This window comes from Hakea prostrata, chromosome 3 (assembly GCF_041222555.1).
Source record: "Hakea prostrata isolate BN-2017 chromosome 3, UWA_Hpros_2, whole genome shotgun sequence".
NCBI classification, from domain to species: Eukaryota; Viridiplantae; Streptophyta; class Magnoliopsida; order Proteales; family Proteaceae; genus Hakea; species Hakea prostrata.
Genome location: NC_142602.1, coordinates 42,556,407 through 42,581,767, shown reverse-complemented (window position 1 = coordinate 42,581,767; position 25,361 = coordinate 42,556,407).

Here is a 25,361-nt window from a genome sequence, read left to right as displayed (position 1 = left end):
TTCGAAGTTCTTCTCACAAGAATCGGTCCAGACAAACTTCTCTTCTTTTCTAGTTAGCTTAGTCATAGGGGCAGCCAACCTAGAAAAGTTTTCAATGAATCTTCGGTAGTATCCTGCTAATCCAAGAAAACTTCTTATCTCGATCCACGGTCTTTGGTCTTTCCCAATCGATAACAGTTTGGACATTCTCTCGGGTCAACACGAATACCCTCGGCTGAAACAACATGGCCAAGAAATACTACACTTGAGAGCCAGAAGTCACACTTGCTAAATTTAGCATAGAGTTTCTTTTCTCTCAACCTTTGCAACGTGCAGTTCAGGTGCTCCACAAGCTCTTCCTCATTCCTTGAGTAAATCAAGATGTCATCAATGAAAATGATTACAAATTTATCGAGTACATCGTGAAATACTCGATTCATGAGGTCCATGAACATGGCAGGGGCATTAGTTAAGCCGAAAGGCATCACTTTAAATTCATAATGTCCGTACCTTGTTCTGAACGTTGTCTTAAGGATGTCACTTGACTTCACCTTCAGCTGGTGATATCCCGATCTCAAATCAATCTTTGAAAAGACAGCAGCACCCTTCAACTGATCAAAAAGGTCATCAATCCGAGGCAAAGGATATCTGTTCTTGATTGTCGACTTGTTCAATTCCCGGTAGTCAATGCACGGACGCATACTACCATCTTTCTTCTTTACAAACAAGACCGGAGCTCCCCAAGGCGACACACTTGGCTGCACGAAACCTCTCTCTAAGAGTTCATTTAATTGAGTTTGCAACTCTTCGAGTTCGGTAGGTGCCATTCTATAAGGGGCCTTGGATACAGGAGCCGCTCCAGGAATTAAGTCTATAGAAAACTCAACTTCCCTATCAGGAGGCAAACCTGACAAGTCATCCGGAAAAACATCGGGAATTCACTAACAACTCTGACTTCTTCAAGTCTCTTCTTCTCTCTGACCTTGCTTCCAGACGAAGCATCTCCCAAAAAGGCATGGACTTGCATTAGAGTGGACAAGGTCTTCTTGCTAAATCTTCCCTTTTCTCCTTGAAATTCGAAAACTGAATTCTCTTCTACACGGAACTGAATCTTCTTTGAGGAGCATAAGATCACGGCATTGTAGAAGGTCAACCAGTCGATTCCCAAGATTACATCAAAATCTCTCATGTTAAACAATACAAGGTTTGCCTTCAGATTTCTTCCACAAATCAAAATAGAACAATCTTCTAACACTTTATCTAGTTTAACAGCAGACCCAACAGGGGTACAAATAGATAAATGACTAGATAAACATCGAGGTGTCAAGTTAGTTCTCAAGGCAAAAGTAGATGATATGAATGAATGTGATGCACCCGTATCAAATAATACAAATGCGGGAAGAGAAGCTACTAACAGAGTACCTGTTACAACATCGTGGCAGGGGTCTTGCTCGGTACTAGATCTGCTAAACACTCTACCAGAGGGAGGGACAGAAGTAGCAGCAGGAGTACTCTTCACTACAAGAGCTTGAGGTTGCACAGACTTCTTGGGGCAGGAACGAGCATAATGGCCTGCTTGCATGTAGAGGAAGCAAGTAGTATCTTTTGGTCCAATAGGAGCTCCAGCAGGGGGTGGTCTCTGATAAGCTGGTCTAGGATTCACCATCCCAGGCCTAGGAGGATAAGTAGCTCCCTGAGGTCTGGCTCCACTGGACTAACCATAATAGCTCACATGAAGGGAATTAGGATTCTGAACAACATTTCTTGGCTGAAAGGCGGGTGCAGGATAAGGAGTAGGTCAAGCAAAACGCCGATCAGTGCGGTCCACAAATCCAGAAGGTCTAGGTTGCCAGGGTTTCTGAACTCGAGCATTTTCCTTTTCATTTTCTTCAAGCTTCTTCGAGTTTTGAACCACCTGAGCATATCCTTCAAGAGGCAAGACAGTGAGGTATGCCTTAATAGAAGGTTGCAAACCCTTGAAAAACTTTTTTGCCTTGGCTTCTTCAGACTTAATAGGCTCGGGGGCGAAGAAGAAAAGTTCTTCAAATTTCTGCTGATACTCAAGCACAGACAAAGTACCTTGTACTAAGGCCATGAACTCGGCCTCCTTTGCATCCTTTACAGCTTCCGGAAAGTAGTTCTTGCAAAAAGCTTCCTTAAACTTCTCCCAGGTAACAACACCACCATTCAAGGTCTCAAGGATAGGCCTAGTGGAAGCCCACCATGCATCAGCTTCTTGCTGAAGCTTCTGCTCGGCAAACAACACTTTTTGAGCATCAGAACATTGCAAATGTCTGAAGGCCTTCTCCAACTCACGAAGCCACTTGTTCGGAAAGAGGGTGTCCTTTGTTACACTAGTAAAGGAAGGTATTTGTAACTTTAGGAAACTTTCCATCAAACGAGTGTGGGGTGTCCCTGTGAATCTTTCCATAAGAGGGGCTGCGGCTCCAGAAGTTCCAATTCCGGCACGGTTCTCATTGCGAAGGGTAGCAAAACCAGTCATCATTTGATTAAATTGGGCAGCCTGCTGTTGCATCATGTTGGTCATGATGCTGGCGATATCTCTAAAGCTTCCGATATCGGGGGCACCAGGAATGCCATTCGTGGTGTGGCTATCGTACTGTGTCTGCTGATCAGAGCCCCCAGCAGGGGTTTCTTCGTTTCCGTTGCTTCCGGATCCGACGAAACGATTTCTAAGTAAGACCATTCTGCAAGGATCAAAGATAAGGATACCAAAATTTCAAATTTGACAAAGACAACTTGGCCAACGAATAGGATAACCAAATCATGGTTAGAATTATCAATATAACAGTAAAATAAATCAGCATTGATCAAAATCCAAAGGAAATGAGTCAAAGAATCAAAAATTCACAAAATAACCCAATGCAGAAAAATGAAGAATTTTGGTCGATGCTTCTTGGTCGATGGTATCGACCAAAATAAATTCTGCGTGAAAATCAGATTTAAAGGGCCCGTTTCTCATTTCATTTTCATTTCTCACTCAACCATTTCGAGTTTAGCTCTGGAGAAAGCGATTTTCTAGGGTTTACAAGAGTGCTAGGACTTGATTCAAGGCTTCAATCATTCTTGATAATCTCACTTGATCATCTACACAAGTAAGTTCTCTTTCTTTTTCTCTTTTCTTGTAAACTTCATTCACCATTGTTGTGTTCTTCAATAAAACTGAGTAATACTTGTAGCTAATGGTTAGAATCATACATATAAATGATTAGAAACATGTTTTCATAACTTTTCAAGTAAGATTAAGTTCTAAACACAAGATTGCATCTATTTTGGTTACCAAAACACTATTCATTTCACAAAAACTCAACTTTACAAGCACTTGTCTCATTTCCAAACCAAAAGGAATTTTGACATGAAACAAATTTCTACAACACTGACCTCCTAGGGGAAAAGTGTTCCCACTCTCCATTCAGTCAAATTCCAATTTCTCAAAAATCACAAATGCAAGCCAAAAGAGGGATTTTTCTCTCTTACTTGCTGAATTTTCACTTTGAATAAGCCAAAAAGATGGATTTTCACCAAATAAATTATTCTAGCATGCTTGTATAGGTCTTATGCATATGTTAGAATGATCAAATCAAAATTTCACAAAAATTGAATTTTCTGAAAATTTACGAAAATGCCCTTCATCTAACAATCACACACTGAGACTAATCCAAATGAGTTTCTTTCCTTGTTTCAACAGATACACCATGCCTAGAGGAGGGAGACGAGTGGATAGGGGTAGAGGACTTGTTCCCCGGGCTGAGGTCATAGACGAGGAGCATTTCACTACTCCTATGGCGGAATTTCTATACGAGCATTATTTCCATGATATACCGATCGAGCACGGACGATTGGTGGATGTGGATGATTTAGAGGTATTTCGCATCCGAGAGAGATTAGAGGCTATGGATTGGCTTCACTTATACACTACGGCACAACCAGTCTACCAAAATCTTATCAGATACTTCTATAGTAATCTGACTTACCGTATAGAGGATGATCCGAGGGATGGTTCTAGGATTGTCATAGATTCCATGGTCGGAGGTAGAGAGATCAGTTTCACTACGAGGACACTGGCTCGCATCTTAGATGTACCGATCGTACGAGATTCCCGTTGGTGGATTCCCGTTGGTACAGATATCACAGAGGTGCTTCTTCCTTATGAGGTATACGAGGTGTGCATGACTCTATGGGATGACATTGACTGCTATATGCCCCGGTGTGGTACCGCAATGCGTCCTTCAGCTAGAGTTATCGCTCGCATCGTCGGGCGAAACATCCTTCCGAAGGCAGGGCATCATAGCAAAGTGTCGGCGATGGAGGCACTGATCATTTATAGTATGTATACTGGAGTACAAATCGATTTAGCATACATCATGCAAAATGTCATGATTGATCGAATCGAGTTTCCTGGGGATAGGAACTTGGCTTTCGGTCGACTCTTGACTCGTATCTTTGAGTACTTTGGTGTGGACTTGGAGCATACACCTACGATTCAGGGTCGAGATTTAGGTGAGCCCATTTGTACATGGTTGATCAGGAAGATGGGGCTCCAGGATGCAGTCAGATCAGAGGATGAGGATGATATCGATGATGCATCAGGAGATGACGACTCAGAGGATGATAGTACTGATGATGATGATGGTGGTGACGATGATGAGCATAGTGAGGATGATGATCAGGGTCATGAGGAGGCTCCGAGGCATGAGGAGGTTCCCGCTCCACGATTTACTGAGGTCGGAGGCCCATCACGCACGACTTCTGAGGCTCCAGAAGTGGCTTCTCATCAGTCATCGATTTACTCTATTCTTGAGAGGATCGAGGCTCGGCAGGAGAGGATGGAGTTACACATGTGCACCCTCAGCGAGAGGTTTGCATGACTGGAGGAGGAGTCTATGAGGGATCAGACAGATCGCAGGAGTCGTTCACCTACATAGACATCACTAGGAATTTTCTTTTATGTCATTATGTATGTATTTCTCTTTTTCACACTTGTAAAAATTTCCCTATGAAATCAATGAAGTTCAGTTATTTTGTCTATATTATTGTGTCTTATTCATGAGTCAAATTATGTTTAAATATTTTGGTTTCTAGTCCAAGTTATCTATTATTCACTTCTAGGAGTACTTGAGTCACTTTCGGATCTGTGACTCGGAATGTTCCGTCACCGTTTCTGTGGTCGGGGTTCCACTTGATCTTGGGCTCTGATACCAATCTGTCACATCCACCCAGCCGGTACCCCATTTGGAATACCTGGGATGTGATCCACAGTCCAAGGATCAATGATCTGAGGTCCATGCCACCCACATACACGGTAACACAATCATGAACAGTAATAATCAATGGTAAAAACAGCTAATACTAAGTATCATGAATAAGATAAGATTAACTAAATCAGAGTGCGGAATATAGATAATAATAAAGTGTGATCAAAATCATAAAGGGTGAGAAGGTGTGGTAGCCACCTCTCTCGAGCAGCGAAAAAGAAGTAAATCAAGTTAGTTACATATCCGAATGTCACCAGAATAATTCAAAGACAAGTTAATTACAATATCCAAGGTACCACAAATACACCAGGGGAATGGGGCACTATGCTAGGGTTTCTTCTATACTAATGGTAGTCTCCTCAACAGTACGGATGAAGTAAACCCATCGCTGCCGCTGCCGCACAACTGTGGGGCTAACCCTGGTGCGGATAGTAATCCTCCTCGGCTCCAATATACGGATCCTCACCGACGCCACTACCCGGAGGGTAGTATCTGGAATCATAGTCCGCCTCATAGGAGGTGCCATCGTAATCTTCGGTACTTGGAATGTAATCTAAAACATTTGCACAAAAAGGAATGAGTTCGAAGAACTCAGCAAGGAAGTTATTCCATAATTAGAAATCATACACATTCAGAACATATAATAATGCAATGTGATATGGAACATATGATGCAGATATGAGTCTAACTCTATGAATGCTAGTCTCTAGGGTAGACATGCTTTAAGTCATAGCACCGTACTTCTCTGGGTCGTCAGTCACTCTCCCATTTCCATATCTTGGGAATGCCTGGGGAAGATCGGTAAAGTCATCAAAAAAGCCGTGGTAAGGGGATCGGTCACCGCTCTCTCACATCACCATTTGGTCAAGTACTGGCGCATGTCACAGTAAAGCCTAGCCCAATGCAAGTCATCTACTCAGTCGGTCAAGTCAGATTCAGATACGTCCATTCCTCGCCCCCGGCGATCCTTTCCTAGTAGCCTTCACACTAGAGTCAGCGAAATCCCGGATTTCAGACTCATCAACCCTATTGGTCATCCACATATAGTGAACGGGAAGCTCTCACGTCCTCTCATGGATTGGTTACCGGTCTTGAGCGCCCGTGAGCCCAAGTCTATCCATATGCAACTCTACTAATCAATGGCCCCTTTCAGGTATCCGTAGCATGGTTTATGTCCCCTACCGGATTGCCTACCGGCCTAGAGCGCCCATCCAACCATACACTACCACGGGTTGTTCGGTCTCAATGCCCTTCCGATTTGGGTCTGACACGACAAGGATGAACCTAGCCACACAACTAGACAATCCTATGTATGTCATCCAATAACTCGGGAAAGTGTCGATAGGCACCATCAGAGAACATCCCATACTATTCCCTCCGATGCCCAAAGACAGAAGTGTCAGTAGGACACCCCCAAATCCCAAGTCATATGTAAGCAATCACACATCAAATCTCATCATTTCTCATGCATCCAATGCATATTCACAATAGTAATCGAATCATGATATTGAAACGAATCATTATAATCATAAGCAAATCAAAATGATAAAGTAACACAACAAAAGTATAAAGATTTAAATGCTACTGTTCTAACACATATGTAACAGTCTCATAATGATTGAAAGGAAATTTAGGGATTTCATTCTTTAAATAAAGCACAGTTCAATATTTGATGACTTATATGTTTATGGCTATAACCATCCTTACCTTGGATGAGTTGATGATGAATTGAGAATACCAAGAATAGTCCAATAGAATTGTTAAGGCCCTAAACAAACATCAATAATAACTTAGAAAAGAAGTCGGGAAGATCGGATGTCATTTGGGTCAAAACTGACCAAGGTTGCTGTCAGCAACAACTTTGGTCGATGGTCTTGGTCAATGGTATCGACCAAAAGGATCGACCAAAATTGTCCTCGGGGCAGAATAGTGGATTTTGGGGATTTTGGTCCGAAATGAGTCTTCCGGTGTTCGGATCAATCTGAAACTTGGAGGCATACTTAACAACAGTAGTAGGACACTATAAATCAAGGAATTAACCCTATCCAATGGTTTAATTAAAAAGCCCCAATTTGAGCTATCATGTTCAAGTGATAAACATCATGGCATGAGTTGGAATTGATTATATTGATGAGGAAAAGCATGCAATAGCTAGAGGAACTAATAGAAATTCGATTGGAATCATATGGCAATGTTAAACATGAACATAATACACTCTATAGCTCAGTTTGATATCAAACGGTATGATGTTAATAGGTAAATCATGGAATACATATGCTAGGCATGAGATATAAGCATAGCATCAATGAATGGCTAAGGGAATCATGGATTGAGCATGAGTAGGCACTTGGAGTGGTGGTTGCATGGTTGCAGCACCATTCCAAATGTCTCATCAGCAAGATGACAATAGAAAAGAGTAGAAAATGGTAGGGTAGAGAGTGGAATGAGGAGTCATACCTTAGTGTGGAAGATGAAGACAAGAATCAATGATAAACTAAGTGTCTTTGATGAGATACCCTTCACACTAACCAAGGAGCTGCTTTGGGAAGCTCTCCCCACGTTCCCAGGTGAGAAAAATGATTGCAAAAGGCTCAAGGCTCGAGGTCACATTAAATAGAAAGGGAATATTCCATGGAATCATTAACTTGGCAGAATGGGATATTTTGGTTGATGGTCCTTGGTCGATGGTATCAACCAAAAGGATCGACTAAAATATTTTCAGCAGAAAACTCATGTTTAGAACAGCAACTTCAAGTAGGGATTTGAAAGGCTATACAAGGTCAAATTGAGTGAGGTTTTCTTCCACAATTCAATCAAGAAGTCTAGTTTCGGGGAATACCTTCGGATTGTGCACAGGAGGTCATTTGGTACATCAACCATATATATCTTCTCCGATGCGCGGACTTTCCTTAAACACTGACAATGCATTTAAGCAAGAGGTATCATTGTCAATGTCCATGGGCTCGGTCTCCGAATCAAGATCATCAATCAGAATGGTCCATAAATCTCTTCTTCCACCGCTTCGGGTCTTCGAACCTGAATACAACAGTGGATCCGGGTCAGGGTCAAGGTTAGAATAGGGCTGGATATTACATCTGCCATAGAGACCGGCATACATAGAGTTAGATGCATACATACATTACTTGTTTCATACTGCAATTGCATCAAGTTATGTTTTGCCACATGTTATCTATGATGTTATGGATTAACTACCTTACTGAGTTTCTTCGAAACTCATTCCTGTTGTATATTTCTTTTTGTTAGATTATCCGGCAGGTACAGAATACTATGACGAGCAAGACAACGAAGCACAAGTTGATGAAGCGTATTACACGCAAAGTGCTGGCAACGACCAAGATTTCTTTGATGATCCCCCGGCGGATCAAGCTGCGTACTACTTTTGAGAACGGCATAGAGTTAGAACGGATTCATTGGATTGATGAAGTCCATACTTATGAAGACGTTATCTATAAACTCGAAGACGCTTGATCTTAGTTTATTTCTTAGTACATTTGTTTCAGTTGTAATGTCACGCCCTCCCAGCCGGTACCCTATCTGGCATACCCGAGAGTGTGATCCACAGCCCGAAGATCAGGTATCGAGTGATCAACCTCCCACATAAACAATAACATAATCATGAACAATCATAATAAAAGTGCGGAAGATAAACCATAGATCCAATAAAGAAAGAATGAATCATAAATGAATCAGAATAATAGATATAATCAGAGTGTCAAACAGATAAGTAAAGTGAGGCAAAAATCCCACTTTACAACCACCGGAAAAGTGGCTCTAAAAGAATAAACTAGACAAAATCTAATCCCAGTAGCAAGTACATTGGGTAACTAAATTGTTCTCCACTTTATAGACAACATCCTTATAAGTGTAAATCTCATAAATGGCACAAGGACGCTTCCACTCAATGGTCGGACTAAGCATCGTACGGAGCATAACCACTCGCGGGATCTTCGAGTAATTGTGGTAACCGCAATCACCTTCCCGGAGATATGCCTCTTCGCCTTGCGCTTCTTCATAGGGACCGTCATAATACTCGGTACTGCGGGATAGTCTAACAAACATTGTACAATAAAAGAATGAGTTTCAAAGAAACTCAGTAAGGCAGTTAAAAATCCATAATAACATAAATGGCAGGATTCTAGAACAATCATAATTGCAATATGATATGAGACAAGCAATGAATGAATGAATCTAACTCTATGTATGCTGGTCTCTATTGGCAGACATGCTTTAAGTCATAGCACCGTACTTCTTTAGGAAAGTCCACTCACATCCTCAACCATTTAAGATATCTTGGATTCTCTCACGGATCATTTCACCGGTCTTGAGCAGCCGATTGGTAATGGGTCCTTCATCCCTCAGGACAAACCTTGGCAGGGGGTTAAGTCAACACACTCTCTCACAACCATTTGGTATAAGTACTGGCGCATGTCAGGGTAAAACCTAGCCAAATGCAAGTCTTCTACTTAGTTACATCAAGTCAGATCCAGATACTTCCATTCCTCGTCCCTGACGATCCTTTCCGGTATCCTTCACACTAGAGTCCTCAGAGTCCCCGACAGGGACCAAAAACCCATTAGACACCCAGCACAAACCTAGGGCGGGATACCCTATTTGTTTTGGGATAAAGAAAGACTTGTTTAATGTTAGACCTTGAAGTTGGACCTTGATTTCAATGTTGTTATCCTTGAAAGCCTTAGGAGGCCATATCCGGCCTTATCCTTACCCTGACCCGGCCCGGAATTTGTATTGTCTATTGATCCAATGACCCGAAGTGGTGGGAAAAGTCCTTGTATACCCTTTTGGTTGATGATTTGGTGTCGGAGCCCAAGCCCATGGACATTGACGATGATGCCCCTCACTTGAGAGCGTTGTCAGTGTTAGTTTTGAATCTGCGCACCGAAGAGGGGTGAATTATTTGGTAGACCTAATGAACACCTGTGCACAATCCAAAAGTATTTCCCGAAACTAGACTTCTTGATGGACTTGTAGGAGAAAACCCCACCCAATTTGACCCCATATAGCCCTCCAAATCTCTGTCCGAAGTTGCTGAACTATGTCTGGCAAATCCTGCTTGCGCATCGAAGAAGGTGAGCTTAGTTGGTAGACCTAATGAAATCCCATGCTTGATCCAAAGGTATTTCTGGAAACTAGACTTCTTTATTGACTTGTAGGAGAAAACCTCACTCAATTTGACCTTGTATAGCCTTCCGAATCCCTGTTCGAAGTTGCTGAACTATTCCTGAGAATTCTGTTGAAACTGCTGTTGGTCGATACTATTGGTCGATACTATCAACCAAAGGTATCGACCAAAACAAGCCCAGAATCGTGAAAAAGATGCTGTTTGGATATTCCTTTGTCCTTTTAAGTGAAACCTCGAACCTAAATCATTATTTCACTCATTTCAACATCTGAGAACGTGGGAAAGCTCCTCTAAGCCTCCTCCTTGGCTTGGGTGATGATCTTCTACAAGAATCATTGTTTCTCTTCTCTAATCTCTTCTCCAAGGTATGTAATCTATCACTCTCTCTCTAATCTACTTCTACCTCATCTTGTTCTTGCTACTGAGTTCGTGGAGAAGGTGCTGCAACCTTGCAACCACCTCTTCTACAAGCTCTCTTGGGTTGACTAAACCTCTCTTCATTCTTTCCATGCTATGATTCTCATACATGATGTTCTTGCTTTCTTATTTTGATTTTCCTCTTCTTTACAACATGAATTCATCTCTTAATCTGATTTTCTCTTTCAATTAGGTCTGATAATATGTTAGTAATTGTCTATATTCTACTGCTCATCATTCTATTGATTAAATTCCTAAGTTCTCTTGCAATTGTAATGGTTTTCATTGAAGAACATGGGTCTTGCAAGTTTGAACCTAGGACCTCAAATTGGGGGTTTTCAATCCGACCATTGGATCATGTTAATTCTTTCTACGTAGTCTCCTGCTACTGTTCTTAAGCATCCCTCCAAGTTTCATATCGATCCAAGACCCGGAAGACCCATTTTGAGCCAAAACCCAAAAATCCCATTTTGCTGTCCAAGACTCTGTTGGTCGATACTATTGGTCGATACCATCAACCCAATGTATCAACCAACAAGGTTGCTGTCAGAAACTTTTGCCCAGTTTTGATCCGTTCGATCTCCGATTGTTTTGATTTCTTCTCTAATCCTTCATATATGTTTGTTTAGGGTTTTAAGACTATAGTTGGACCATTCTCTTGTGACTTCGGATCATCTTCTTCACAATTTGAGGTAAGGATGGTTATTGCCATATAACATAGACTGTATGACTTTTACACTGCTGTTGGTAACTTAGTAGACTTAACTTATTAATTAATTTTAGACATCATATGACTACTGTAGTTACCTTATGACAGTAACACCATGCTTAATTACTTGATTTATCATGTTTACTTATTCTTGTCATTTATTTATATACTGTATTATGAGATGTTATGACATGTTTTCAATATGATAATGTATTGTTGATATGTAATGGATGGAAATAAGCATGTGATTGCTTAGGTATGATTTGGGATTGGAAAGTGCCCCTCTTTGGTACTTCTGTCCTTGGACATCGGAGGGAATAGTATGGGATGTTCTCCGAAGATGCCCATCGACGCTTTCCTGGATCATTGGATGACATACATAGGACTTGTCTAGATGTATGGCTAGGATGCCCCTGTCATATCAGACCCGAATCGGAAGGGCATTGAGACCGAACGACCCGTGGTAGTAGTGTGGATTTGTGGGCGCTCAAGACCGGTAACCACTCCGTGAGAGGACATAAATTGCATTGCGGATACCCGGAAGGGGCCATTTATTGGTAGGGTTGCAAATGGCTAGACTTGGGCTCACGGGCACTCAAGACCGGTGAAATGATCCGTGAGGGGACGTGAGAGCTTCCCGTTTACCATTTGTGGATGACCAATAGGGTTGATGAGTCCGGTGAGTAATATCCGTGACTCTAGTGTGAAGGATACCGGAAAGGATCCCAAGAGGGGAGGAATGGACGTATCTGGAACTGACATGATATGACTAAGTAGATGACTTGCATTGGGCTAGGCTTTACTTCGACATGCGCCAATACTTATACCAAATGGTGATGTGAGAGAGTGGTGACCGAAACCCCCAACCATGGATTTGTCCGAGAGGGATGCAGGACCCAACTTCCCCCCGGTGATGAGTGACTGAGACTACCTAAAGAAGTATGGTGCTATGACTTAAAGCATGTCTACCATAGAGACCAGCATACTTAGAGTTAGAATCATATTTGCATCTTATATCTCATATCATCTGCATTAGTTCATGATTGATATCATATGGCTTATGTATTATGGAATAACTTTCCTTGCTGAGTTCTTTTGAACTCACTCCTTTTTGCAACATATTTTGTTAGACTCTTTTTTCTAGGTACTCCTACATGTTGACTGTGACGGTCAACACTTTGAGGACTAAGTTGGTGACTCATACCACTTTGGCTACGGTGACTACATCGGTGAAGGCTATCAGTTCAAGACTCATATTTGTCAGGAGTAGATCCGGCCTGGCTTAGTTTCTTATGATTATGTTATTGAGGAGACATTGTATAAGTTAGAAGAAACTTTAACTTAGTTGCTTACCTTTTTATTTTCCTTCTTTGGAGATTTGGTTGTAACCTTTACCTTATTTCGATCTACCTTCCGCACAGTTGTCTTTTGATTTGGTACTTGTTATTCCGCACTCTGATGTTCGTTGTGATCCTTCTGTGATCATTTCTTAACTTTTATTATTAGATTACTTGAATACTATAAATTGTTCTTGCTTTTGATTATATTATTATGATAAGTGGATATGATCGTTCCTAAATTGGATCTGTTGGGCTGTGGATCACTCCCGAGTAACCCAGATAGGGTACCCCCTGGGTGGATTTAGGGCGGGATGTGACACTATTGATCATCCACATATGGTAAACGGGAAGCTCTCACGTCCTCTCACGGGTTGGTTACCGGTCTTAAGCGCCCGTGAGCCCAAGTCTAACCATATGCAACCCTACCAATAAATGGCCCCACAATGTGATTCCTGTCCTCTCACGGGTTGGTTACCGGTCTTGAGCGCCCATGAATCCCCATTGCTACCACGGGTCGTTCGGTCTCAATACCCCTCCGATTAGGGTCGACATAACAGGACATCCTAGCCAAACACTACTAGACAATCCTAGATATGTCATCCAACAGTTTGGGAAGGTGTCCCGAGGGCATCTCCGGAAACATCCCATAATATTCCCGTAGTAGTCCAAGGACAGAAGTGTCAAAAGGACACCTCTCCTTTCCAAACCATACTTAAGCATACACATGCATCAATTCATATCATCACATATATGGTAACTTCATATATGGAAAGAAATCAATAATTACAATCACTTGTATAACATTGGTAAGTAAATCATACATGAATCAATTCAATATGAATAAGTAATGCTACTGTAATCAAAGTTATGCAACAGTAGTATATCATTGTAAGAGTCTAATTTAGGAATCATATCTATGATATTCAAATATAGAAACTAGATTCATGCTATCTATGTAATTAAGGAAATAACCATCCTTACCTTTTATAACTCGCAAAGGAATCCTAAGAAATCAAGTAAGATCTTGGCAAACTTGAGAAGAATGTCCTAAACAAGTATATACAACATATTAGGAAAGATCCCTAAGAGAAAAGATACCAAAACATCCAACACGGACCAATGCTGGAGTTCTTTGTACTCATTGGTCGAGTGGATTGGTCGAGCGCCCGATCGACCAATCGATCGACCAATGCGAGACGATAGCCTAGAAAAACAGAGTTTTAAGATATGAAATCCGAATTTGGTGGTTCAAAAGGGTACTAATCAAGGGGTAAACTACATCAGCAGTATTCCAACATATAGGGTACCTCAAAACACCAATCAAATCAAGATATCAAGATCCAAATTAGGAAACAAAAAGTTACCATAATTAGATCAACCATGGATCTTGATGAATCGAAATAGAAATCAAAGACAAGAACAATAGGAGGATGGATCATTGCTTCAGGTAATGGTATCATGAAAACATACTTAGATCTTCAAGGAACAAGGCTTAGAAGCATAAATCTAAATTAGGAAATAACACCTACCATATATGTAACTACCATGCTTCATGAAGAACACATAGTATGGTAGAAGAGAACAACTAGAGATTGATAGATCATGGATCATGGAAAGAAAACACGGTAACTAACTACTAACATGATCAACATAGAAGATCCAAAGAGATCAGAATTCAAATCAGATGTTTAACAAGATTAGATCATGGTTTGATCATGATTCCTTCAAAAGCTTGCAATGATCATGGTTAAGATCATTGTTCTAGCCTCAAATCCTTAGGATGATCATGAGAACATGTTCGGAGATGTTTGCAACGAGAGAATGCAGCATCTCTTCTACTGTCTCAACTCAAAAAGGAAAGAAAAACAAAGATGGAGGAGAAGAAGAGAGAGTAGACATACCTTTTGATGCAAAAAGAAGAGTTTCGACGAAGATCCGTCAAGAAAACACCAAGGATGCAAGGGAGATGACTTGCAGAGGTCTTTGGTTCGTTCCAGAGAGTTTGGAGGCAGCAAATACGAAGTGGACTCGAGATTGGACTTAAATAGAGCAAGAACAACCTAATTGCCAAAGACAGCACTCATTGGTCGAGTGGATTGGTCGCTGGCCCCGATCGACCAATCGGTCGACCAATGCTTGACAGACAAGACCAAAACAGGGGAATTGAAGGCCCAGATCAAATCCAATCCTAAAGGGGTTTTGCACACAAGTCAAGTGACTTACCTAATAGGTAGAAATGCCTTCAAACCAAGATAGAGAGCACTCCAAGTCCATCAACTAATCCGATCTTCATCAAGATTCAGTTTCCATAAATAGAACTTCCTCATCAACTTTCATGGATTCAAAGCCGGACACCAAGTCCTCTCTTTGGGATGGCCCAAAGCTGACTTCTTACTTTACTTCGGGTCATTTGGACCTACAAATAACAAGGTTTCCGGGTCAAGGTTAGGGCTGGGTTTTACATTCTCCCCCCCTTAAAGAAATTTCGTCCTCGAAATTGAAAGCGTACCTGTGCTTCCAAAGAGGTAAGGAAACTTCTCCTTCATATCTTCTTCCTTCTCCCAAGAAGCTTCTTCAGGGGTATGGTTCTTCCACCGAATCTTCACCAAAGGGATGGTGCGATTCCATGTTGCTTGTCCTTCCTATCCAAGATTTCAGCCGGTTCTTCATCATAGGTCAAATCAGCACTAAGTCCTTCGGGTGCTTGCAGCAAAATGTGTTCGGATTCTCTATGTATTTTCGGAGCATCGAAATATGAAACACATTGTGAACACCAGCAAGAGGCGGAGGTAATGCTAATCGATACGCAACGGGTCCAACCTTTTCCAAAATCTCGAAAGGTCCAATGTAACGAGGGCTAAGCTTTCCCTTAACATTGAATCTCATCACACCCTTCATTGGTGAAACCTTTAGAAAGACTTTCTCTCCAACTTGAAATTCCAAATCGGTCCTTCTCTTATCGGCATAAGATTTCTGTCTTGGTAGGCGAGACTTAATCCTTTCTCTTATCATATCTACCATAGCACTCGTAGCTTCAATTATCTCGGGACCTAAGACTTTTCTTTCACTGTCTCGAGTCCAGTACAAAGGTGTCCTACAAGTATTGCCATACAAAGCCTTGAATGGAGCCATGCCTATTGTTGCTTGATAAGCTGTTGTTATAGGCAAACTCAACCAAAGCTAGGTGTTCATCCCAATTACCACCCATATCCACCACACAAGATCTGAGCATGTCTTCCAATGTCTGAATTGTCCGCTCGGATTGTCCATCGGCTTGTGGATGATGAGCTGTACTCAAGTTCAATTGGGTTCCCAAGGCCTTACTGCAAACTATTCCAAAACCTTGAGGTGAACCCGGGATCACGATCCGAAACAATACTCAATGGCACACCATGCGGACGAACCACATTATCCACATAAAGCCTTGCTAGCTTATCCGGAGTATGAGTGATCTTCATAGGAATGAAATGGGCTGATTTGGTCAACCTATCAACAATCACCCACACGGTGTCATTGCCTTTACTTGTCCGAGGCAAACTAGTCACAAAGTCCATGGAGATATCCTCCCACTTCCAACTAGGAATAGGAAGAGGCTGAAGTAATCCGGATGGAGGTTGTCGAACGGCTTTCACACGTTGGCAAGTCTCACACTTGGCAACAAAATCATCAACATCCGCCTTTAGACCAATCCACCAAAAATGTTCCTTCAAGTCCTTGTACATCTTGGTGCTTCCGGGTGTATAGTAAAAGTGACATTGGTGTGCTTCCTTCAATATTTCTTTCTTAACTTCTTCATTTGCGAGCACACACAGTCTTCCCCTAAACAACAAAGCACCATCCATGGATATACCAAAGTCGGGGTCCGACTCGGGATTCGAAGAAATCTTCTCAACTTTGATCAAAAACTCTTGGTCGGAACTCTGTGAGCAACAATCTTATCTCTAAGACCAGATCTTGCCGTCATGGCGAGAAAGAATAAAATCAGAATTCTCGGGGACGATTTCCAAATCAAAACTCTCAATAGAAGACCACAATGGTAAACTCAACGCATTCAAATCCAAAGTCTTCTTACGGTTCTTCCTACTAAGAGCATCGGCAACAACATTTGCTTTCCCGGGGTGATCTTGAATATCACAATCATAATCGGAGACTAGTTCCAACCATCTCCTTTGTCTCATGTTCAACTCCTTTTGGGTAAAGAAGTATTTCAAACTCTTATGATCCGTGAAAATGGCAATCTTCTCACCGTAAAGGTAATGTCTCCAAATCTTCAAAGCAAAGACAACGGCGGCAAGTTCTAGATCGTGAGTGGGGTAATTCCGCTCATAATCCTTCAATTGCCGAGAAGCATAGGCTACGACCTTGCCATGTTGCATCAGTACACAACCCAAACCAATCTTTGACGCATCGGTATAAAGCTGTCATACCACCGGAACTATCGGGTATAGTCAAAACCGGGGCACTTGTCAATCTATCCTTCAACTCTTGGAAATTCTTCTCACAGGCGTCAGACCAAACAAACTTTTCTTCTTTCCTGGTCAACTTAGTCATAGGAGCAGCCAACCGAGAAAAGTTCTCAATAAATCTTCGGTAGTAACCCGCCAATCCAAGAAAACTTCTTATTTCCGTTACTGACTTCGGTCTTTCCCAATCAGCCACGGCTTGGACCTTTTCGGGATCGACACGAATACCTTCGGCTGAAACTACATGACCAAGGAATACCACTCTCTTAAGCCGGAAATCACACTTGCTAAACTTAGCGAACAACTTCTTTTCTCGCAACCTTTGCAAAGTGAAACTTAGATGACTCGCATGCTCTTCTTCGCTCTTCGAATAGATCAAGATGTCATCAATAAAAACAATCACAAACTTGTCAAGCACATCATGAAATACTCGGTTCATGAGGTCCATGAACACCGCAGGAGCATTAGTCAATCCGAAGGGCATGACTCTAAACTCGTAGTGACCATACCGCGTTCGGGAAAGCTGTCTTGAAGATATCACTAGACTTCACTTTCAATTGGTGATATCCGGACCTTAAGTCAATCTTTGAGAACACAACTGCACCCTTCAAGCTGATCGAAGAGATCATCAATTATGGGCAGCGGATATCTATTCTTGATAGTCAACTTATTCAACTCACGGTAGTCAATGCACAAGCGCATACTACCATCTTTCTTCTTGACGAACAAGACCGGAGCTCCCCAAGGTGACACACTAGGCTGTACGAAACCTCTATCAATGAGCTCATTCAACTGATTTTGCAACTCTTTCAACTCGGTAGGAGCCATCCTATACGGAGCTTTAGATACCGGAGCGGCACCGGGGACGAGATCAATAGAAAACTCGACATCCCTGTCAGGAGGCACTCCTGATAGATCATCAGGGAAGACATCAACAAAGTCGCAGACAACTCTGACTTCATCGACTCTTTTCTCCACTATACTCTTGCCTTCAGATGAAGCATCATCCACTAGGGCATAGACTTGCATCAGTGCGGACAGCACTTTCTTACAAACCCTTCTCTTTTCACCCTGAAATTCAAAGACCGGACTTCCACAAATATGGGGCTGGATCTTCTTTGAGGAACAAAGGAACACGGCTTTGTGGGCTGTCAACCAATCAATTCCCAAAATAACATCGAAGTCCTTCATGTCAAGAATCACAAAATTGGCTTCCAAGTTCTTCTCACCAATCAACACGGGACATTTAGATAACCCCTTATCTAGTTTCACAACAGGACAGTAGGTGTACTAATCAATAAACAACTAGACAACTTCTCGGGGATTAGGTTAGTCTTCTTGATGAATGCGAGATGACATGAACGAATGAGATGCACCCGTATCAAATAAGACAAATGCGAAATAGAAGCGACTAACAATGTACACCTGTAATTACATCATGGCTTGAATCTGCTCTCGGCCTTGGAAATACTGAAAACTCTACCGGAGGGAGGAGCGGGAGCACTCTTCACCCTGGGGGCGGGGGCTCTTTGGGGCGGGCCGCCGGACAGAGCACGAGCAAAATGACCAGCTTGCTTGCGGTAGAAGCAAACGGGATTCTTTGGATCCAACGGGGGTGGCTGCAACGAGAGGGCTTCCGAACAAAAGGCCTTGCACTTGCACTTGCACTTGCACTTGCTGGTGGTCGGTTTCCGCCATCTTGTCTAAAGCTGGCCGGGCTGCTGAAAACCCGTGTTCGACCTACACTCTTAGCCTGAAAGGTAGGAGTGGGGTAGGGTGTAGGTCTCACAAAACGACGGTCATTACGATCCACCAAACCAGAATTCCTTGATTGCCGGGGCTTTTGCACACGAGCACTTTCCTTCTCTGTTTCTTCCAACTTCTTCGAGTTACTGCACCACTTGAGCATAGCTCACTATAGGGCTGGAGTTGTGAGGTAAGCTTTAATGGCGGGCGCAGTCCTTTGAAGAACTTCTTTGCTTTGGCGAGGTCATCCTTGGGAGAATGCGGAGCAAAGAAATGAAGCTCCTCGAACTTCTGTTGGTACTCCAACACGAGGACGAGTTCCTTGAGTCGAGAATCATGAACTCGGCTTCCTTCGCATCTTTCACCGCCTCGGGAAAGTAGTTCATACAAAAAGCCTCTTTGAATAATTCCCAAGTTACAACTCCTGCATGCAAACCTTCCAAAACAGGCCGAGTGGAGATCCACCATGCATCGGCTTCTTGTTGCAACTACGTTCAGCAAACAAAATCTTCGAGCTTCCGAGCATTGCGGATGTCGGAAAGCCTTCTCCAACTCACGAAGCCACTTGTTAGGAAACAAGGGGTCCTTGGTAACTCCGGTGAAAGTGGGTACTTGCATCTTGAGAAAACTCTCCATCGGGCGAGTATGCGGAGTTCAGCTAAACCTCCCGCATTCGGGGACTGCGGCATGAGGATTCACATTAGCACCAGCCCGGGTCTCATTATGCGAGTCATGAAACCCACCAACATCTGGTTGAAGCGAGCTGCTGCTGCTTTGCATCATATTGCCCATAATATTGGCAATATCTCGAAAACTTCCAACATTCGGGGCACCGGGTATCTCATGAGTACCCCGATCAACATTTGGTATCTCACCACCTCCATGAGGTACTTCACCACCTCCCTGAGGTATTTCACCACCTCCATGACCACTGGATTCACCACGCCCACTTCTCAGAGTAACCATTCTGCAAAACCGAGAACATCAAAATACCGAATTTCGAAGATTCAACATAAACCACAAGTCCAAATGATTTGAAAACTTAAATCATGCTTAAATATATCCATATAGTCATCAAACAATATTCCATAAGGCAAAAATCACATTTTCCAAAAATCCAACAGCAATTGAGGTCTCTGTGACCATTGGTCGAGTGATTGGTCGGTGACCCAGTCGACCAATGAGTCGACCAATGCAGACAGAATGCGAAAATTCGCATTATAAGCCTCATTTTCACATTCCAACCTCATTCTAACTTCTTCCAAAGGTGAGAGAGCCCTAGGGAAAATCTCCAAGAGTTCTCACAAGTGTTCTTGAGGTGATTTGGTGCTTCAACAACAACACCACAACACACAATCTTCACAAACAAGGTAAATCTCTTATTCTTTCTTCCATTTTCATCTTCTCATGCTTGCATTTCAATAAAACCATGCTTTACTTGTATCCAATGCTAGAAATCATGCTTAGGAATGCTTAGAAACATATTCCCTAGGTTTTAAACACAATGCCATGCATAGACAACAAGTTTTAACATAATGGTGTTCATCTCGCAAAGTTTTATACCGAAATCAATATCTTTAGAAAAATTCCGTTTTCTCTCAAACCGCTTGAAATTTTCGCACGAGATCAAATGCTACATGCTCAAGATGACATTATAGATAGGTCCATACAATTTGATTTAACCAATTTCAACTTTTCAAAAATCAAATTTTGACCTAAATTGCAAAATCCCCAAATTTCCTTCTTGCTGAATTTTTCGCTTTAATCCAAGTTTTCGATCGATTTTCATCAAACAAACTTCATAGACATGAAATTCCAAGTATTGCGCACATGCTAGTATGTTCAAATCAAATTTCCCCCAAATTTGAAATTTTCCGAAAAATTACGAAAATACCCTTTTGGCTCAAATCTTAAAATAGCACTAAGCTGGAATTGTCTCTTGTCTCTTTCACGAGATACCCACTATGCGAGAGGGGAGGGGGCGAGGGACGAGGTAGAGGTCGTGGTCGCATCGTAGGTGCTCTTAGGGGCGGAGAGGTCGGGTTCCTTCGAGCCTAGACGGGAGGTTAGGAGACCGGACATGTTTGACACACCTCGGGCCGAGTTCTGTACGAGGCCTACTTCGATTCTTGCAATATCGAGATGGGACGTCTACTTCACTTACGCCAGCTCGGAGCCTTTAGGATTCGGCGGAGATTCGACACATTGCGGTGGACTCATCTCTTCACCGAGGATCTGCCGGTATACCGGAACTAGTGAGGTTGTTCTTCGGCAACCTTACTTACCACGAGAGGAGGCTCGAGGCCAAGGACATCCACTTAGACTTGTCCTCGGGAGCGGGGTCTTCCGGACTCGGATTCGCTTCTCTACCCGGACAACTTGGCTGAGATCTTGCGGGTTCCTTACTATCCACGGCGGTGTGTGTGGATACTGCGGGAGCAGATCCGGACAGCCATCGATGCCGTACGAGCTACGCGAGATATGCTCTACGCTATGGGATAGCCGTCGATGCTTCACTCCGTGGACCAGCGGACGGATGACGGATTCTGCACGGATTATCGGTCGCATAGTCGGCCGAAACATTATGCCGAAAGCCGGACATCACCATCGGGTCACGGTGATGGAGGCCTTAGTCATCTACCGCATCTACATGGGCTTCGAGATCGATCTCTCCTACATCATTCAGCGGGTCATGCTTTGGACTTAGTTCTGCGGCCTAGCATGCGGAACCTTTGCTATGGGAGGCTACGACTTTGATCTTCGGGCATTTCGGGGTGAGTTTCGAGGATACACCGGTGGACACTTGGTTCCACGGGGATACTCTATTGGGACTCGGACCATTCGTCGGATGAGACTACGGCGATCGAGAGAGATCTCCTGGTCCGGAGGGTGAGGATGATGATGAATCGGAGGATGAGGATCGGGGGTCGGAGGATGGAGGAGAGGATATCGGTCTGATAGTGATGATCGGGCCGGAGATGATGCAGATATGCGCGAGGCTGAGCCTGTGCATCACGAGTTTCCTTCATCACACTTCGAGGCGGGTGGCCCTTCACATGCGGTTCCGGAGACTTCGGATCTTGGAGCACGAGATGAGATCGATGACTTCCATGCTAGAGAGGATGGAGGTCGGACGGGGAGCAGATGTACGAGAGGATGGAGTCACGACGGGATAGGATAGAGCATCGGGTGACTCGGCTAGCGGAGGAGTTCGGAGCATACGAGAGATCGGAGAAGATCACCTAGATAGTTTGTACCTTAGGATTTCCATTTATGCATTTCAGATGTAATCATTGTAAAAACTTTTGAAATTAATGAAGTTCATTTTGTTTCCCTTTAATTATTGTATGTTATGCACCTTTCTTTTCCTTGCATTAGTGACATTTGTTCAAGTATAATTATGGTATGTTATTCGGAAATGTTACGTTATGCTTCAAAGATCAAGTTTCTAATTCGGTGTTCTATCATTCACTTCTAAGAGTAGAAGAGTCATTTCGGATCAATGACTCGGGAATGTTCGATTGTTGTCTTTTGTGGTTAGGATCTCCTCGAACCTTGGGCTCCGATACCAATCATCACGCCCTCCCGGCCGGTACCCTATCGGCATACCCGAGAGTGTGATCCACAGCCCGAAGATCAGGTATCGAGTGATCAACCTCCCACATAAACAATAACATAATCATGAACAATCATAATAAAAGTGCGGAAGATAAACCATAGATCCAATAAAGAAAGAATGAATCATAAATGAATCAGAATAATAGATATAATCGAGTGTCAAACGGATAAGTAAAGTGAGGCAAAAATCCCACTTTACAACCAGCGGAAAAGTAGCTCTAAAAGAATAAACTAGACAAAATCTAATCCCAGTAGCAAGTACATTGGGTAACTAAATTGTTCTCCACTTTATAGACAACATCCTTATAAGTGTAAATCTCATAAATGGCACAAGGACGCTTCCACTCAATGGTCGGACTAAGCATCGTACGGAGCATAACCACTCGCGGGATCTTCAGAGTAATTGTGGTAACCGCAATCACCTTCCTGGAGATATGCCTCTTCGCCTTGCGCTTCTTCATAGGGACCGTCATAATACTCAGTACCTGCGGGATAGTCTAACAAACATTGTACAATAAAGGAATGAGTTTCAAAGAAACTCGGTAAGGCGATTAAAAATCCATAATAACATAAATGGCGAGGATTCCGAGAACAATCATAATTGCAATATGATATGAGACAAGCAATGAATGAATGAATCTAACTCTATGTATGCTGGTCTCTATTGGCAGACATGCTTTAAGTCATAGCACCGTACTTCTTTAGGAAAGTCCACTCACATCCTCAACCATTTAAGATATCTTGGATTCTCTCACGGATCATTTCACCGGTCTTGAGCAGCCGATTGGTAATGGGTCCTTCATCCCTCGGGACAAACCTTGGCGGGGGGTTAAGTCAACACACTCTCTCACAACCATTTGGTATAAGTCTTGGCGCATGTCGGGGGTAAAACCTAGCCAAATGCAAGTCTTCTACTTAGTTACATCAAGTCAGATCCGAGATACTTCCATTCCTCGTCCCTGACGATCCTTTCCGATATCCTTCACACTAGAGTCCTCATAGTCCCTGACTACGGACTCATCAACCCTATTGATCATCCACATATGGTAAATGGGAAGCTCTCACGTCCTCTCACGGGTTGGTTACCGGTCTTAAGCGCCCGTGAGCCCAAGTCTAACCATATGCAACCCTACCAATAAATGGCCCCCACAATGTGATTCCTGTCCTCTCACGGGTTGGTTACCGGTCTTGAGCGCCCATGAATCCCCATTGCTACCACGGGTCGTTCGGTCTCAATACCCCTCCGATTAGGGTCGACATAACAGGACATCCTAGCCAAACACTACTAGACAATCCTAGATATGTCATCCAACAGTTTGGGAAGGTGTCCAGAGGGCATCTCCGGAAACATCCCATAATATTCCCGTAGTAGTCCAAGGACAGAAGTGTCAAAAGGACACCTCTCCTTTCCAAACCATACTTAAGCATACACATGCATCAATTCATATCATCACATATATGGTAACTTCATATATGGAAAGAAATCAATAATTACAATCACTTGTATAACATTGGTAAGTAAATCATACATGAATCAATTCAATATGAATAAGTAATGCTACTGTAATCAAAGTTATGCAACAGTAGTATATCATTGTAAGAGTCTAATTTAGGAATCATATCTATGATATTCAAATATAGAAACTAGATTCATGCTATCTATGTAATTAAGGAAATAACCATCCTTACCTTTTATAACTCGCAAAGGAATCCTAAGAAATCAAGTAAGATCTTGGCAAACTTGAGAAGAATGTCCTAAACAAGTATATACAACATATTAGGAAAGATCCCTAACAGAAAAGATACCAAAACATCCAACACAGACCAATTTGGAGTTCTTTGTACTCATTGGTCGAGGTGGATTGGTCGGTGCTGATCGACCAATCGATCGACCAATGCGAGACGATAGCCTAGAAAAACAGAGTTTTAAGATATGAAATCCGAATTTGGTGGTTCAAAAGGGTACTAATCAAGGGGTAAACTACATCAACAGTATTCCAACATATAGGATACCTCAAAACACCAATCAAATCAAGATATCAAGATCCAAATTAGGAAACAAAAAGTTACCATAATTAGATCAACCATGGATCTTGATGAATTCGAAATAGAAATCAAAGACAAGAACAATAGGAGGATGGATCATTGCTTCAGGTAATGGTATCATTAAACATACTTAGATCTTCAAGGAACAAGGCTTAGAAGCATAAATCTAAATTAGGAAATAACACCTACCATATATGTAACTACCATGCTTCATGAAGAACACATAGTATGGTAGAAGAGAACAACTAGAGATTGATAGATCATGGATCATGGAAAGAAAACACAGTAACTAACTACTAACATGATCAACATTGTGAAACCCAGCCCTAACCTTGACCCGGAAACCTTGTTATTTGTAGGTCCGATGACCCGAAGTAAAGTAAGAAGTCAGCTTTGGGCCATCCCAGTAGAGGACTTGGTGTCTGGCTTTGAATCCATGAAGGTTGATGATGAGGTGCTATTTATGGAAACAGAATCCTGATGAAGATCTAATTAGTTGATGGACTTGGAGTGATCTCTATCTTGGTTTGAAGGCATTTCTACCTACTAGGTAAGTCACTTGACTTGTGTGCAAAACCCCTTTAGGTTTGGATTTGATCCGGGCCT